Source organism: Prionailurus bengalensis, chromosome C1 (genome assembly GCF_016509475.1).
Source record: "Prionailurus bengalensis isolate Pbe53 chromosome C1, Fcat_Pben_1.1_paternal_pri, whole genome shotgun sequence".
Taxonomy (NCBI): Eukaryota; Metazoa; Chordata; class Mammalia; order Carnivora; family Felidae; genus Prionailurus; species Prionailurus bengalensis.
The window spans coordinates 76,824,948-76,840,800 of record NC_057345.1 but is presented as its reverse complement, the minus strand read 5'-3'; positions in this window follow the sequence as shown (position 1 = coordinate 76,840,800).

The window sequence follows — 15,853 nt, the reverse complement described above, 5'->3', positions numbered from 1 at the left end:
CCTGTGTATTATTTAATATCCAAATATTTGAGGATTTTCTAGCTATCTTTTTGTTGTTGATTTCTAGTTCCATTGTGTTCTTAGAACAGACAGTACGATTTCTGTTCTTTTAAATCTGTTAAGGTGTGTTTTATGGAACAGTATGTGGTCTATCTTGGTGAATTTTCCATGAGAGCTTGAAAAGACTGTGTAACAGGGGCACCTGGGTGGCTCAGTGAGTTAAGGATCCGACTTCAGCTCAGGTCATGATCTCTCAGTCTGTGAGTTTGTGCCCTGCATCAGGCTCTGTGCTGACAGCTCAGAGCCTGCTTCTGAATCTGTCTCTCCCACGCTCTCTGTCCCTCTCCCACTCATGCTCTGTCTTTCTCACTGTTAAAAATGAATAAATGTTAAAAAAAAAAAAGACTGTAATTGGCTATTGTTGAATTAAGTAGCCTACAGATGTCAATTACATCCAGCTGATTGACTGTGTCCTTACTAATTTTCTGCTGGCTGAATCTATCTGTTTGTAATGGAGAGATGTCAAGTCACCAAGTATAATAGTGGTTTCATTTATTTCTCCTTGCAGTTCTATCAGTTCTTGCCTCATGTATTTTGACATTCTGTTGTTTGGTTCATACACATTAAAGATTGTTATGAGTATGTAGCCTTTTATCATTATGTAATTGCTTTCTTTATCCCTGATAACTTTCTTTGCTCTAAAATCTTTCCTACTGAAATTAATGTAACTAGTTCCATTTTGTTTTGATTAATGTTAGCATAGTATATTTTTCCCCATCCCCTTACTTTTAATCTATGTGTCTTTATATTTAAAGTGGTTTTCTTGTAGACAACATATATTTGGGTCTTGTTTTTTATTTACTCTGACAATCTCTGTATTTTAATTGATGTGTTTACACCACTGACATTAAAGATGATTATTAATATATGTAGATTGGGGCGCCTGGGTGGCTCAGTCGGTTAAGCGGCCGACTTCAGCTCAGGTCATGATCTCGCGGTCCGTGAGTTCGAGCCCCGTGTCGGGCTCTGTGCTGACAGCTCAGAGCCTGGAGCCTGTTTCAGATTCTGTGTCTCCCTCTCTCTGACCCTCCCCCGTTCATGCTCTGTCTCTCTCTGTCTCAAAAATAAATAAACGTTAAAAAAAAAATTAAAAATAAAAAAAATATGTAGATTAATATCTACCATATTTTTTACTGTTTTCTACTGTTGCCCTTGTTCTTTGTTCCTCTGTCTTCCACACTTTTTCTGCCTTTCATGGTTCTAATTTAGCATTTTATATGATTTCATTTTCTTCCCCTTCTTAGCATATTGATTATATATATTTTTTTAAAATGTATCGTAGTGATTGCCCTAGAGCAAAGCCATTTGGTAACCAACTACATTCTACTCTCCCTATTGTGACATTAAGTGAAACAAAGGCAGGGCAGTCTTTCTGAACAGAGACATAGACTTTGCCTTCCCTCCAACAGAGGAAATTGAGGGGAAAAAAAAAAGTGCTACAAACCAAAACTAGCAGAATCTAGACTCACCATCATCTAGGTGAAAGTTCCATGCAATGAAAATGACTGTCAACATAGAATGACCTTATTTAAAATATTGACTGTGTGGTATATGCTTGAAGTTCTCTTTGAGAATCCAGAACAGGGGAACTGAGGTATAAGTCAAGTCAGGAATATGTCCTAATCCTAAAACACATATCATACAAAATAAGATGTTGTGGTCAGAGAGCAATCACAGTACCCAAATCAAAGTAAAAGGGAAGATATTTTGAGTAGAAGGGTTATTAAATGGCTTTAAATAGAGATAGATCTTGATCCTGAGAATGCCATGCATGTGACCCAGGAAACTGGCATTTATAAGGACCACGCCATGCATTTATGAGCATAAAGAGTTAGGCCTAGAGGTATTTTAATTATAAATTCATGCAACTTTAATCTACCCAGTAGGGATCAACTTTAGAAGTCTGAAATTAACTTATATATTCATATAAAGTTGTTGGCAAGAACTCTTTATGCCATGCAAAAAAGCTCTTGGAAGAGTTTTTATTGCAGACCAGGGTTTCTCCTGTATTAAGGGAAAATTATGGTACTTAAATCTTTGGTTAGTTTGTTGTTGATTACGGCCAAACCAATTCCATTCTGGTATTGTCTTTTGAGCTCTTTATTGTTAAGCAGACAAATAGTGCAATTAAAGAAAATAATGTTGAGTTTTCTGTATACCTGAACACAGATAAAGTATTTGGGCAAAAATTAAGCAAGTTTTATTAAATTAGAAATGATTAAACATTTTTATTTGGGTATATTTGACACAGAATGTTACATTAGTTTCAGGTCTACAACATGGTGGTTCAAGTTCTGTGCTCACCACAGGTGTAACTATCATTGTCACCATACAGTGCTGTTACACCATCATTGACTTTATTCCCTGTGCTGTGTACAGAGGGGTTTTTTTTTAACCCATTGTATGCTACAGCAATTATTATTATTACTTTTATTATATAATGATGATACTTGTCATTACTTTTGTACTATTGTGGAGAGTGGTTTGTGAATAATTAAAAAACTTTGTCTTCAATATTTATTTAAAATAGAAGATGAACAAGCTACCTATTAAGATTCTTCATACCTTTTATTAATGGGGTATTAATTTCCTCACACACCTTAAAAAGTATAAAGGAAGGGAGTTGTGTTACTGATGGACTGATTTTTATCCAAATGTATCTAAAATATTTTTATAAGTAATAATTAGGATAATCTGGATATGACTTTTAAAGGTTTTAAAAGTTTGGAGGTTGTATCCAAAGCAGAAATTCATAAGGAAGGCTGAATTTGGTGCTAGGATGTTAAAATAGGGGCGCCTGGGTGGCGCAGTCGGTTGAGCGTCTGACTTCAGCCAGGTCACGATCTCGCGGTCCGTGAGTTCGAGCCCCGCGTCAGACTCTGGGCTGATGGCTCGGAGCCTGGAGTCTGTTTCCGATTCTGTGTCTCCCTCTCTCTCTGCCCCTCCCCCGTTCATGCTCTGTCTCTCTCTGTCCAAAAAATAAATTAAAAAACGTTGAAAAAAAAATTTAAAAAAAAAATAAAACTATCTTGACATTTGAAACTACAGTTCACATGTGACTTCTCCAGAATTGGGTCTTCTGTACTTAATGGTAACTGACCAGTCTATCCAAATATTTCTCCACAGGTGATCTACTGATCACTAGTTATTTTAACTACTCGTTGAAAAACAGATTATATGGGCAAACATTTAAGAAACGCTGTGCACTAGTTCCTCCTCTTTATAAGTTTCACTGTGTAAAATATTTAAGGGCTCTGAGAAGTCTTGTATTAGGGAAACATGTTTAACTGTGTGCAATTCGGAATTTCCAAAATTAATTGTCCAAAACAAATAATTTCATATCCCACAGAAGCAATATTCTACAGAGTAGATGTGTGTATGTGAGAATTTACTATGTTTTATTGATTCACAAAAGCAAAGCTTTTTGCTTTATGGAAACAGATTATCTGACAGTAATGATGGTCATTATGTGGCTTGCTTCTTCTCCCACTCCCAGGTTTATTAAGGTAAAATTGACATACAGTAAGCTGCACTTATTTCAAGTGTACATTTTGTAAGTTTTGACATATTCATATACACCTATGAACCCATACTGTCACCAAAATCCAGATAATTAACATTTCTATCACCCCTAAAAATTTTCCTTGTGTTCCTTTTGCCATCTGTCCTTCCCACATAATGTCAAATACAAATGTCTTGTTCCTGACTTTAGGGGGAAGGCATTTATTCTTTCACTATGAATTATGCTGTTAGCTATAGGTTGTTTTTTTTTTTCTTGTAGGTGTCCCAATCAGATTGAGGAAGTTCCTTTCTGTTCTCAGTGTACAAAGTTTTTGTCAGAATAAATGTATTTTTGTCAAATGTTTTTTCTTCATATATTGAGTTGATCTGTTAATATGGGAAAGTCCACAGAAGAATTTTCTAATGTTAAACTAGTCTTGCATTTCTGGAGTGAACTGCCACTTGATCATGGTGCTCTATCATTTATCTCTGTATTATTGAATTCAATTTGCCAGTATTTTGTTAATAATGTTTGCATCTATGTTCTTGTGGGTACTATCTTTGGTTTATCAAAATATCAGAGTAATGCTGACCTCTTAGAATGAGTTGGATTGCATACCTTCCTTTTCGATTTTCTGGAAGAATTTGCCTATAATTGGTATTATTTCCATCTTAGTTCTCTGGTAGAATAGTGAAGTATCTGAGCTTGGTGTTTTCTTTGTGGGGTAGTTTTTCACTACTAATAGATAGGATATTCAGGTTTTGTAGTTCTTGGTACTTTGCACCTATTCAGTAGTATATATCTCCAGAGAGTTAGCTCACCCCCTTTTTTAAGGAGTAGAATATATTGGGAAAGTGTTTATAATATGACTATTTTCCTACCTGTAGAATCTGCAGAGGTGTCATCTCTCTTGTTCTGCATACTGGCGATCTGTGTCTTTTCTTTTTTTCCCTGATTAGGCCAAATAGAAATTTATTAATTTTATTGATCTTCTCAGAGAACAGACTACTGCTTTTATTGTTATTTATTTCACTTATTTATGCTCTTATATTTATTTTTTACTTCTGCTTACTTTGGGAATTAATTTAACTGATATTTTTAAGTTAAAGGTGTTAAGGTGGAAGCTGAGATCATTTATTTGATACCTTTCTTATATTTTACTGTAGACGTTTTAGTGTTACACATTTCACTTTAGATACTGCTTTAGCTGCATCCCCCAAATTGTAATATTTTGTCTTTTCATTCTCACTTAAATCAGAATACTTGCTAATTTCCCTTTTGATTTCTTCCTTGGCTTATGAGTAATGTAGAACTGTGTTGTTTGACTTCTAAATATTTGGAAGATTTTCCAGGAAGTTTTCAGTTATTGATTATTAATTTCATTTCAGTCAGAGAACATACTCTGTATTGCTTGAATTCTTTTGAATTTATCAAGACATTTTACAGCTCAGAATCTGGTTTGTCTTGTTAAGTGTTACATATGCATTTGAAAAGAATATGTATTTACTTGTTCAGTGAAATGCACTGTAAATGTCAGCTGAAATTAGTTGATAGCATTAAGTCTTTTATATCATTGCTGATTTTATGTCTGCTTATTCTAATTGTTGAAAGAAGGGTGTTGAAACAGACCACTTGAATTGTGGATTTATCTATTTCTCCTTTTTGTTTTACCAATTTTTCCTTCCTTTTATTAGGTGCATAAACATTTAATACTTTATGAACTTTTCATGAATTGGCCTTCTTTTTATTATTAAAAAAAATCTCTTCATCCCTGATAATATATATATATATATATATTTTTTTTTTTTCCTCTCAGAAATCTACTTTGTATTTTAATTTTTTTTTTCAACGTTTATTTATTTTTGGGACAGAGAGAGACACAGCATGAACGGGGGAGGGGCAGAGAGAGAGGGAGACACAGAATCGGAAACAGGCTCCAGGCTCTGAGCCGTCAGCCCAGAGCCTGACGCGGGGCTCGAACTCCGGGACCGCGAGATCGTGACCTGGCTGAAGTCGGACGCTTAACCGACTGCGCCACCCAGGCGCCCCACAGAAATCTACTTTGATATTAATCTAGACACTCCAGCTTTTTTTTTTAAATTTATTTCTTTCTCTTTTCTTTTACTTTTAACCTATTTATGTCTTTATATTTAAAGTGGGTTTGGGGCGCCTGGGTGGCTCAGTCGGTTGGGCGTCCGACATGGGCTCAGGTCATGATCTCACCGCTTGTGGGGTTTGAGCCCCGCGTCAGGCTGTGTGCTGACAGCTCTGAGCCTGGAGCCTGCTTCTGATTCTGTGTTTCCCTCTCTCTGTGCACCTCCCCCACTCACACTTTGTCTGTCTCTTTCTCTCAAAAGTAAACATTAAAAAAAATAAAAATAAAGTGGGTTTCTTGTAGATAGTATATAGTTGGGTCTTGCTTCTTTTATTCTGTCTGACAATCTCTGACATTGAAAGGTATTTTGATAATTTACATTTAATATGAATTACTAATATGGTCAGGTTAAAACCACCATTTTTCTATCTGTTTTCTATTTAGTCATCCATGCTTGTGATGCTTTTTCACACTTTTTCTCTTTTCTTTTGGATTGAATTTTTTTATTCCATTTTACTTCCTTTCTTTGGAAAATTAGCTATAACCCTTTGGTTATCTTAAAGGATAGTTTTGCATTTAGAGTATACATCTCTAACATTTCACAATTTATTTTCAAGTGATATTATACCACTTCCCATATAATTAAGAATTGTATGACACTGTACTTGCATTTCCCCCTCCAGACCTTTCAGCTATTGCTGTTACACATTTCACTTTAATATATGTTATAAACCATACAGGAGATTGTATTTACCTACATAGTCCCTTTTCTTGATGCCCATCATTCCTTTCTTGAGATAGGAATTTACATCTTGTGTCATTTTTGTTCTGCTTGAAGGACTTCCTTTAACAATTCTTGTAGTACATGTCTACTGGTGATGAATTCTTTCAGCTTTTGCATGTCGTAAAAAGTTTTTTTTCACATTTTTTCTATACCAAACTTTGTTTATTCATTATTCATCTCTGTACAGAATTTCCAGAAACACTAAAAACTTTCACATTCATTTTTGAAAGATATTTTCAGTGGGTAAAGACTTGTAGGTTGAGGATTTTTTCTTTCATCACTTTAAAAAATCTACCTGCACTGTCTTCTATTTTGATTTGTTTCTGATGCAAAAGGTTCTGTCATCATTATCTTTGTTCCTCCAAACACAATGTCTTTTTTATTTGGTTGTTTTTAAGGTTTACTCTTTATAATTTGTTTTAAGCAATTTGATTATGATGTGCACTTAGGTTTCTTGTGCTTGGATTCTCTGAGATTCTTGGAACTGTGGATTTAAAGTTTTCATCAAATTTGGAAGATTTTTTGACCATATTGCCTTTAATTTCTTCAGTTTCTGTCTTCCTTTTACTTGTCCCACTGAGATAATAAAATAAAATGGGGCTATATCACAGTTCACTGATATTCTGCTTATTTTAGTCTTTTTTCACCTTTCAAAATGAAATGTGTTTCATTTTGGACAGTTTCTAATGCTGTGCATTCTAGTTCCTTAATCCTATGCAATGTCTAATCCATTGTTAATTCCATCTAGTGTATTTTTCATGTCAGACATGGTGTATTTTTAATTACTAGAAGTTTGATATGAAACTTTTCTGTAGCTTCCCCATCTGAACTTATTATGTTCAATCATTCCTCTAGCTTCTTGAACATATGAAACTGAGATATAGTAATCATTTTAATTTCTTGTATACTGATATTGTCATTTGTGTCATTTCTGGGTCAGTTTTGATTCATTGCTTTTTCTTGTTATGTCTTATTTTCCTGCTTTTTTCATGCCTGGTAATTTTTGATTGGATGTCAGACATTGTGAATTTTGTCTTATTAGGTGCTGTATATTTTGTATTCCCGTAAATCTTCTTGAGCATTTTTAAGGACTGGTTAAGTCACTTGCAGACAGTTTGATCCTTTCTTATCTTGCTTTTAAGCCCTAGGTAGAACAAGTCTAGAGTTAATTTTTTCTTTCCCACTACAAAAGTACTACTCCCCTTCTAATTCTTCAATTCAACATTATCTGGTTGCTGGTAACAGGCACTAGCCCTGCTCCTGTATGAACTAAGATATTATTCCTTCTACTATTTCATTACTTATCTGAATACTCAAGAAAAAACCTCAAAGATGTCCTGGACTTGCTTTCTACACAGCTCTCCCTCTGCTACTCTGCCCTGCAAGCAATAGTTGCCTTGCTATCCCTAGACTCCCAGCTTTGTATCAGGAAGTCCATCAGGTGATATCTTGGATACCCTTCCTCCCTGCACTGTAGCCAAGAAACCCTTCCAAATTCTAATCTGGGCCCTCATAGAGTTCACCTCTCCTTCACTGCTTAATATCTAGTGTCTTATTGTCTTATTTATTTTTCTTGTTTTTGTTCATTTGTTTCAGTTGTTTCAGGCAGCAGTGTAAACCCAGACCCTATTACTCCTCTGGCTGTTGAGGAATATATTACTGGTATGTCTGAGTCTCTTTATATGCAAGACACATGGTCACACACTGGGCACAGACTATCAATTAGGTAAAAAAAATCCTTTAACCTATAGGTTTTGTTTTCTTCATTTTATAGGAAAGTCGTATAAGATGAATAATGCCTAGCCTTTCCTTTTATCCTATGAACATTCAAGCCCACCCTGGTTTGATGCTGACTTATTTGCTTCTGACACATCAAAGTAAATTTTAGCCCTGAAACCTGGGCAAAACCGACTTTCCTGAGCTGGGTAATGTTTTGCCTCTGCATTTCCCTGTATTTTCTAGGTCCTATTTTCCTGCTACACAGAACAGATCTCTGTAGGTGAGCATAGAGTAAGGATTCTGAGTCTTTTGTTGTGCTAAGACATAGAAGCAGACACAAAGGAAATATAATGGATTGGAGCAGATGCCTATGAGAAATGTAAAATAGCTTGGTTTCCTCCTACAAAGCCATATAAAGCTACAAGTTAAAAAGCAATTTAAATTTGGGAGAACTACAATGTTTGGACAGTTTTAGGTTTGGCCATATGTAACTTTTGGTGATGCTATTGGTTTCAAAATTTTTCTTTTTAATTTAAATGAATATGTCCTAAAGATATGTCCAAACCATTCTGGGTTTTCTTTTCTCCCTCTCTTCAGTCTCCACCCACCTCTGATTTGTTTCCTGGATGAGCATATGCTTAGATTCCTCAAGCATAGTGATAATTTCTCCTGACCAGCAGAGCCAGTCATTATTTATTATACTTTGCTCTCACTCCTTCTCACTTTCCTAGTGGGAACATTGCAGTGGCTGCTGGCTAGAAAATTAGCCCAGGGAGCTCCTTCTGTTGGTCTCTTTCCTCATTATGCTAGTAAAAAATTTAACTGTGATATTCTTGTGTGTGTGTGTGTGTGTGTGTGTGTGCATGTGTGTGTGCAGACACACACATATCTGCATAGGTTGGAAGCACACTATAGGGGCTAATAGTGAGTAATTTAACTGTGGCTTTCTCACACATTTTACTCTCTCTCTTTCTCTAGAGTGGCTGCAGAAGTACAGTGCACTCATGTCTTGTTGCTTCACATTATAAGCCGAGCTTGTGGGTTTATGTGTCATCTCACTGTTTCTGCTGGGTTGTTTTCTGGCTGGATGTGATATCGTTTCAACCATTGTCAGGGGGCTGCCCCAGATACCTGGGATGCTCAAGAGATGCGACACTTACTTGCCATGTGATAGCAAAGACTTCTGTTTATATCTGTGGCTGCTCCTCCTGCAACCCTCTGCGGGATCCATGGATATCCAAGCTGATTGGGAAGCTGAAAACCACACAACCTCACTGAGGCTTGAAGGGTTTTTGCTTATGGGTATTTTTAAGTAAGCACCAGGAAACCATGAACTACAATTTGCAGTAACTTCTTCTTTCTTTTTTTAAGCATCCTTATTATTTTAAGTCTCTTCTGAGTCACAGTTCTACAGTTCCATGAGCTTTTAACTAATAGTCTTGTTAGTACTGTACAGCTTAGCTCTGGAAAGGTGACTAATCGTCACTCAAATACACTGAAAGCAGAGGCCATGTGTCATACCTCCTGTGTATCCTCAGCAGCATCTAGCTACCAAGCTAGATGGGCACTCTGAAAGTATTTGTTGACTTTGTGATTCATTTAGGACAAAATAGTCTATTTTCTTAGGATAGAGATTTTAATCCAGACTAAAGACATGAGCCTTTGTCTTTTGTAACAATTGACCTGCTTATGGAGTTAAGAGATTTGGGTGGGGTGGGGGGAGGATGAAAAAATGTTAATCCAAAAGGGTCTGTTGATTTCTGCAAATGATCCAATCTCACTATTACCTTCAATTTATAAGAACTCTGTCTATCTGATGTTGGGGGAGAAAAAAGAAGAGAATTATGGAAGAAATGTAGAAACTAATATTTTAATTTTTGTGTGTGGCTTATCTTACAGAAAACTATTCTCTATATACCTTTGGTTCTAAAGAGGCACAAGCTGGTTTTTGGAAGTGCTGTTATCAGTAGTGACTGAAGCATAGGAATGTGGGATCCATTCAACTTTGGGGAGAAACACATTACATTTTCCATATGCCTTAAAGCAATCCATTTAATTGACTATCTGACTATTGAACTTTCTAGGGTTTTCATGTTGTTTTAACAAGCCTTTCTATAATTAGGTACAAGCGGTATGAGACAGTAACTAGTAAAGAAGCTACAGTTATTTTATATTTGTATCTCATTAATGAACCTTTAGATTAACATCACCAATTCATTTGCAGGGAGATGTCACTGTGGCCCATAAAATCCTTGTTTTCCAGCTCCTCTAGCAAAGCATGTATAACCCTTAACCTAAAGCAGTGTCTTCCTTTGGAGGCATGTGTGAACACTGTTCCCATCTTTGGCTGGCCTTGTGCCTGTGAGTGGGAAGTAAACCTTTGTATGACCAGTTCCAGGGCATGTGATGGTAAATCTCCAGAAGTGGGGAAAATGTAGCTGATCAAATGAGCATTTCTGATTGTATCTCCCACATTCCAGCTACTCTGGGGGAAGTCCTGTCACCCCATGATGTGTGATGCTGCTTCAGACTATTTGCAAGAAATAATCTAAATGTCAAATTGTGGGTATCATGGGGCACTACACATGTTGAGACAAACCAGCATGTCAGGAAACTTAGAGTGAAGCTGGTTTTGAAGGTTGTGCAAAAAGAAACCCTAGTCATCAGGCACCAGGGAAATGAAAAGAGCCAGAAGAATCTTTGTTTCAAGCATTTCACAATCCAATCCATAAAGAACAAAGTCATTACCCTAAGTCTTTATATATTTCTATAAAACAATTCAGTACATTCATTCAACAAGCATTTGCTGAGTGTTTCTTATATTCCATGCCCTCTTCTAGACATTAGGGATATGGTGGTGAGCAAAACAAAGTTCCTACCTTAATGGAGCCCATCTTCTCAAGGGCAATGAGGATCCTATCTCCTCTCAGGTGGTGATAGGTGCTGTGAAGAAAAATAAAGCAGGGGAGGGGATCAAGAGTGCAAGAGACAGTGTGCTCTTCTATATAGGTGGTTAGGGAAGGTTTCTAAAAAGGTGACATTGAAGAATATGAGCTCCTTTGGGTCACAATTCCCATTCCTTCCTGACCAGGGAGGCTTTTCCTGAATTATCACACTTGTTTTGCCTGTGTAACCATAGTTGTGACAATTTGGACACTTCTGTCAAGTTCATAATTGACCACATGACCAAGGATCAGTTGAGACAAAATTCTCATGAATAAAATTGAAGTTTACGTGGTATTATCTCCTCTTCTCTTTGCTCTCTAGGCAATAAAGCACAGGGTATAGTTGACTCAGATGATCCAGGAACCAAGAAAGAAAAAGAATTCTGATGTCTTAGAGGGACATTACAGGAAGTAAGTTTTAGTGAAAGAAGACCTGTGGGAGAAACACAGGAGCCAGCCTTGGATTTTTAATCTTGGCTCCTCTACTTACCGGCTGGATGATTTTTTTTTTTAATACCCAGATTCTTTTTTAAATTTATTTATTTATTTTGAGAGAGAGCACAAGCAGGGGAGGAACAGAGAGAGGGGGAAAGAGAGAAAATCCCAAACAGGCTCCACACTGTCAACACAGAGCCTGAGGCAGGGCTTGAACTCATGAACTGTGAGACTGTGACCTGAGCTGAAATCAAGAGCCAGACACCGTTTTTATTTTATAAAAATGTATGTATGCATAGGTGTGTGTGTACATATGTGTGTATATATGTATATATATGTGTGTGTATATATATATATATGTATATATATATGTGTGTGTGTGTGTGTGTGTGTGTGTGTGTGTTTGTGTATCAATCAGAGAGAGAGGTAAGGGCAGAGGGAGAGAGAGAATCTTAGGCAGGCTTCACGTCCTGTGTGGAAACTGTGACATCAGGACCTGAGCCAAAAACGAGTCAAATACTCAACCAACTGAGCCACCCAGGCATCCCTTGAACAAACTTTTTAACTTCCCTGTGCTTCAGTTTCCTCAGCTGCAGAGGATAATAGTGCTTACCTCAGTGGGGTCTGCTAAGAATTAAATGAAATCTTCTGTAAAGTTCTTAGCATGAATCCTAGGATATGATATGCACTCAGTGTTTAAAATGATTATTGGGCTTAGCACTATCATTTATTCACACAGCTATCTTCCTATGTAGCCACATGCTCTATGAGTATGTGTAAAGAATTTCTGGCCAGCATTATTCTTTACCCTATTTCATTAATTCATTGAACCATTCATTCAAGAAATATCTTTTCTACGATTGGCATGTTGCTGAGCTCCCTGTGAGATTCTGTGGGGAGTAAAGGATATACGTGCTTTTTGACTTGTAGAGAGGAGTGAAGCATCAAAGAGGACTTGTTCCAGATGACCTTAAAGTCCCTTGCAATTTGGATTTCCTGTGATTGTAAGGCACTTAGCATCCAGTAGACAGAGAAGTGGAACTCTGGTAGTGCTGAGGTCTGTATAGGGCCCTAAGAACCTCCAGCACAAGCCAGGCAATGCTTTCTGGGGGGCTCAGCCAATAGCAGAAGTAGTAACTAGTTTATGGCAGCCTCCATTCCCTTCCAGTTCCCCACTTTTTAAAAACATACTAAGAATCCCTTATATTTGCACACTGAGTTTTAGAGTTTGTCAGGCACTTTCATACATATCATCTCAAATGATCCTTTTACTACAACTGGATAGGACAAGTGTTCTTATCCTTACCTTATGATGAGGACACTGAGGCTCAGAGACTAAGTGAATCACCTAAGATCCCATAGGCAGAACCAGAATTCCTACAAAGAGCTAAGAGCTAGGTTAGGAGTTCCAGGATTCTAGGGGATAAAGTGCTCCTGAATGTCAGAGTGTTCCTCCTCGTTTGGAGAGTTGTCTTAAACCAGTCTGCCTTGTTGATGTGGCACTTGGTGGCGAGAGTAGGAAAGAGGCATTTACCTGCCCACAAACCAACCCTGTGGTCCTGTATAAAGAGAAAACCCAACCTTCTATATCAGGTTCCATCCTGTCTGCCCTACATACCATGCTGACCACAGGAAAGTGCAATCTTCTTTTCCGGCCATCAGGGGCAGATGCCCCAGAGACCGTGCCACCCTCTCCCATCTTCCTGGCCAACTCATGGCCCTGAGCCTGTGTGAGTGGCTGGCATGCAGGCTGTAACTGTACGTGATCATCTGGCTAACGATGCGCACCTATCTACCCAGATGTCAGATACCGCTGTTGCCCCAAGGGAAGAAGAGTAAACAAAGCCCTTGCCCTCCTCCATTTGGGGATGCCTCACTGTTTGAATTGCAATGGCAGCGCTCTGAGCTAGGAAAGGAGACGGCTGGCTCCAGCAGCTCATAGAGGTGCTCCCCCACCTTTCTGACGTCCACTGGGATAATTCAAAGAGAAAGAGTAAAAACTTACCCCCAGGTATGGAAAGTGAAGGTATTTCATACTGCAAGAGGTCTGTGCTTGTATTCTACAGTATGACAAGCTTCCTGTCTCCATTCCTTCACCAGTTTGTCTCCCCTGGTTCACGTGACCCCAGCAGGACCAGGCTCTCCTTCCTGAAGGGACTTTGCCTGGGAGCTCACACTGAAGCCTCTTCTTTTATCATGTCACAAGATGGCACGCCACAGTTTGTCCCACTGTATCTTGCAAGAAGCTGATATTCCAATGATGTTATTAAAAAGTGGCACCTTTCGCCACATTGTGAGAAAATCTTTCTGGTGGGGGCAAGGGGATGGCGATACATTTTCCCCAAGGAGCTCACTTCAACCACAGCATTTGATGTATGGTGACATATCTCCCACACGCTGCCACACACACACACACACACACACACCTCACAAACACATTTCCTAGCTGAGATGGATAAGGAAGTTAAGGGACTTGTACAGGGTCACACAGAGGGACAAGGAGGTCAAGGCATTTACATGGGGGTGTAAAGCATTCAACCCACTGATTTTTGGTTCTTAGTCCTTCTCCCTGACCTCTGATTATCCCCCACCTCACCTCCTTTTCAGCTGAATAAACGTGTAATGCACACTAGAAATTCCACTGCAGTTCAGTATATCACTTATCAACAGTGGCTTTTAGCTAACAAGAATGCTGATAACTCTTACTCCCTATGGGTATTTCTCAATTCTGGGTTGTATGTTTTTATTTTTGCTTTCTTAGAACTCAAATCCGTGCTCAGCTCAGCATAAGATCCAGGTCTGGCATGCTGAGGAAAGCCTTGGATGAGGAAGTAGGAAATGGTTCTCATTCCAATCTCATCTCCTCCTCCCTACTGGCCTCAGGCCTTCAGGTCCTTGTTCAGCATCACCAAGGCCCAGCTTCCTGGGAAGTACGATGGAAATTGTAATACCATACCTGCCAACCTCAGAAGGATATTGTGAAAAACAAAGGAAATCATAAGCCTGCAAAGTTGTGAAATGACCAGAAGGAAAGGGGACTTTTTCTCTGTGAAGGGACCATAAAATACAAGCTAGTGGGCAAGGAGTCAGGCAGCACTAGGTTCAAATCCCATTTCAGTTGTGTGCTCTTGGGAAAGTTATTTGCCTTCTAAGTGTGTGTGCAATGGAGAGATAATAAAACCCACTTGGCAGTATTGTGGGGGAGGATTAAATGAGAGTCGGTTTAAAGCTTGTAGCAGAGCACCTGGCCCAAGGATGTTTATTTCTTCCTCCTTTGTGCCCCATGGTCCATACTCACAGCACACAGACTCTAAGACTTACAAGGAATTTCATGTCTGACTCATCCTTGAATAGCCAGTGTCTGTAAGTGGGGCTGCCATGTTATGGGAACTCAATAAATATATTGGTGGCTGTGAGTGAATCTATAGATTAGGGATGGAAAATTAATTTCGAAGATTATTTGTAATGTTTGATACTGTCAGCATGGACTTGTCTTCCTAATTGGCAACATGGGAGTGGATTTGTCAGTTTTATTCAGACTGGAACAATTAGGTGGTAATTTGTGCATTTAGCTCATAGATTGGCTTAGGATGATCCGAATCTTGCTGCAGTTTTCTTCATGGAAAACAAATCTGACTTATTATCTGGCCCAACTCAACAGTGCAACTAGTTTCACAGCAGGAATCACATAGACAAGTAAACACTGGGGGAAAACTCCCCTGTGAAGTAACCACATGCCTAGGCAGGGCTATCTCCTAATTTAAGAGCCAATTTTTAAAATAACTGTCAAATTAAGCTGGCTAATTGCTCTGGTCTCCATCTCGTTGGCCACAGGTAGAGAGGAGGGGACTGATTTCAAAGGTATAAGGAAGATCTGCATAAAAGAGATCCAACAGTGCCCTCAATGAAATTATATTTGGCAACATGGATGACAGTATGTTTTTACAGAGTCCATTTTTCTATCACTTTTCCTGGTATTTTTGGAAAGTGATTATGGATGGATTTGTTTTTATTTGATCATACATGCATCATCTTTTTAATGTTTATTTATTTTTGAGACAGAGAGAGACAGAGCATGAACGGGGGAGAGTCAGAGAGAGAGGGAGACACAGAATCTGAAGCAGGCTCCAGGCTCCGAGCTGTCAGCACAGAGCCCGACGCGGGGCTCGAACTCACGGACCGTGAGATCATGACCTGAGCCGAAGTCGGACGTTCAACCGACTGAGCCACCCAGGCGCCCCTCATGCATCATCATTTTTAATATTACTCATAAAGTTGTCAAACATAATTTTTTCTATTAGATTTACCCCTAA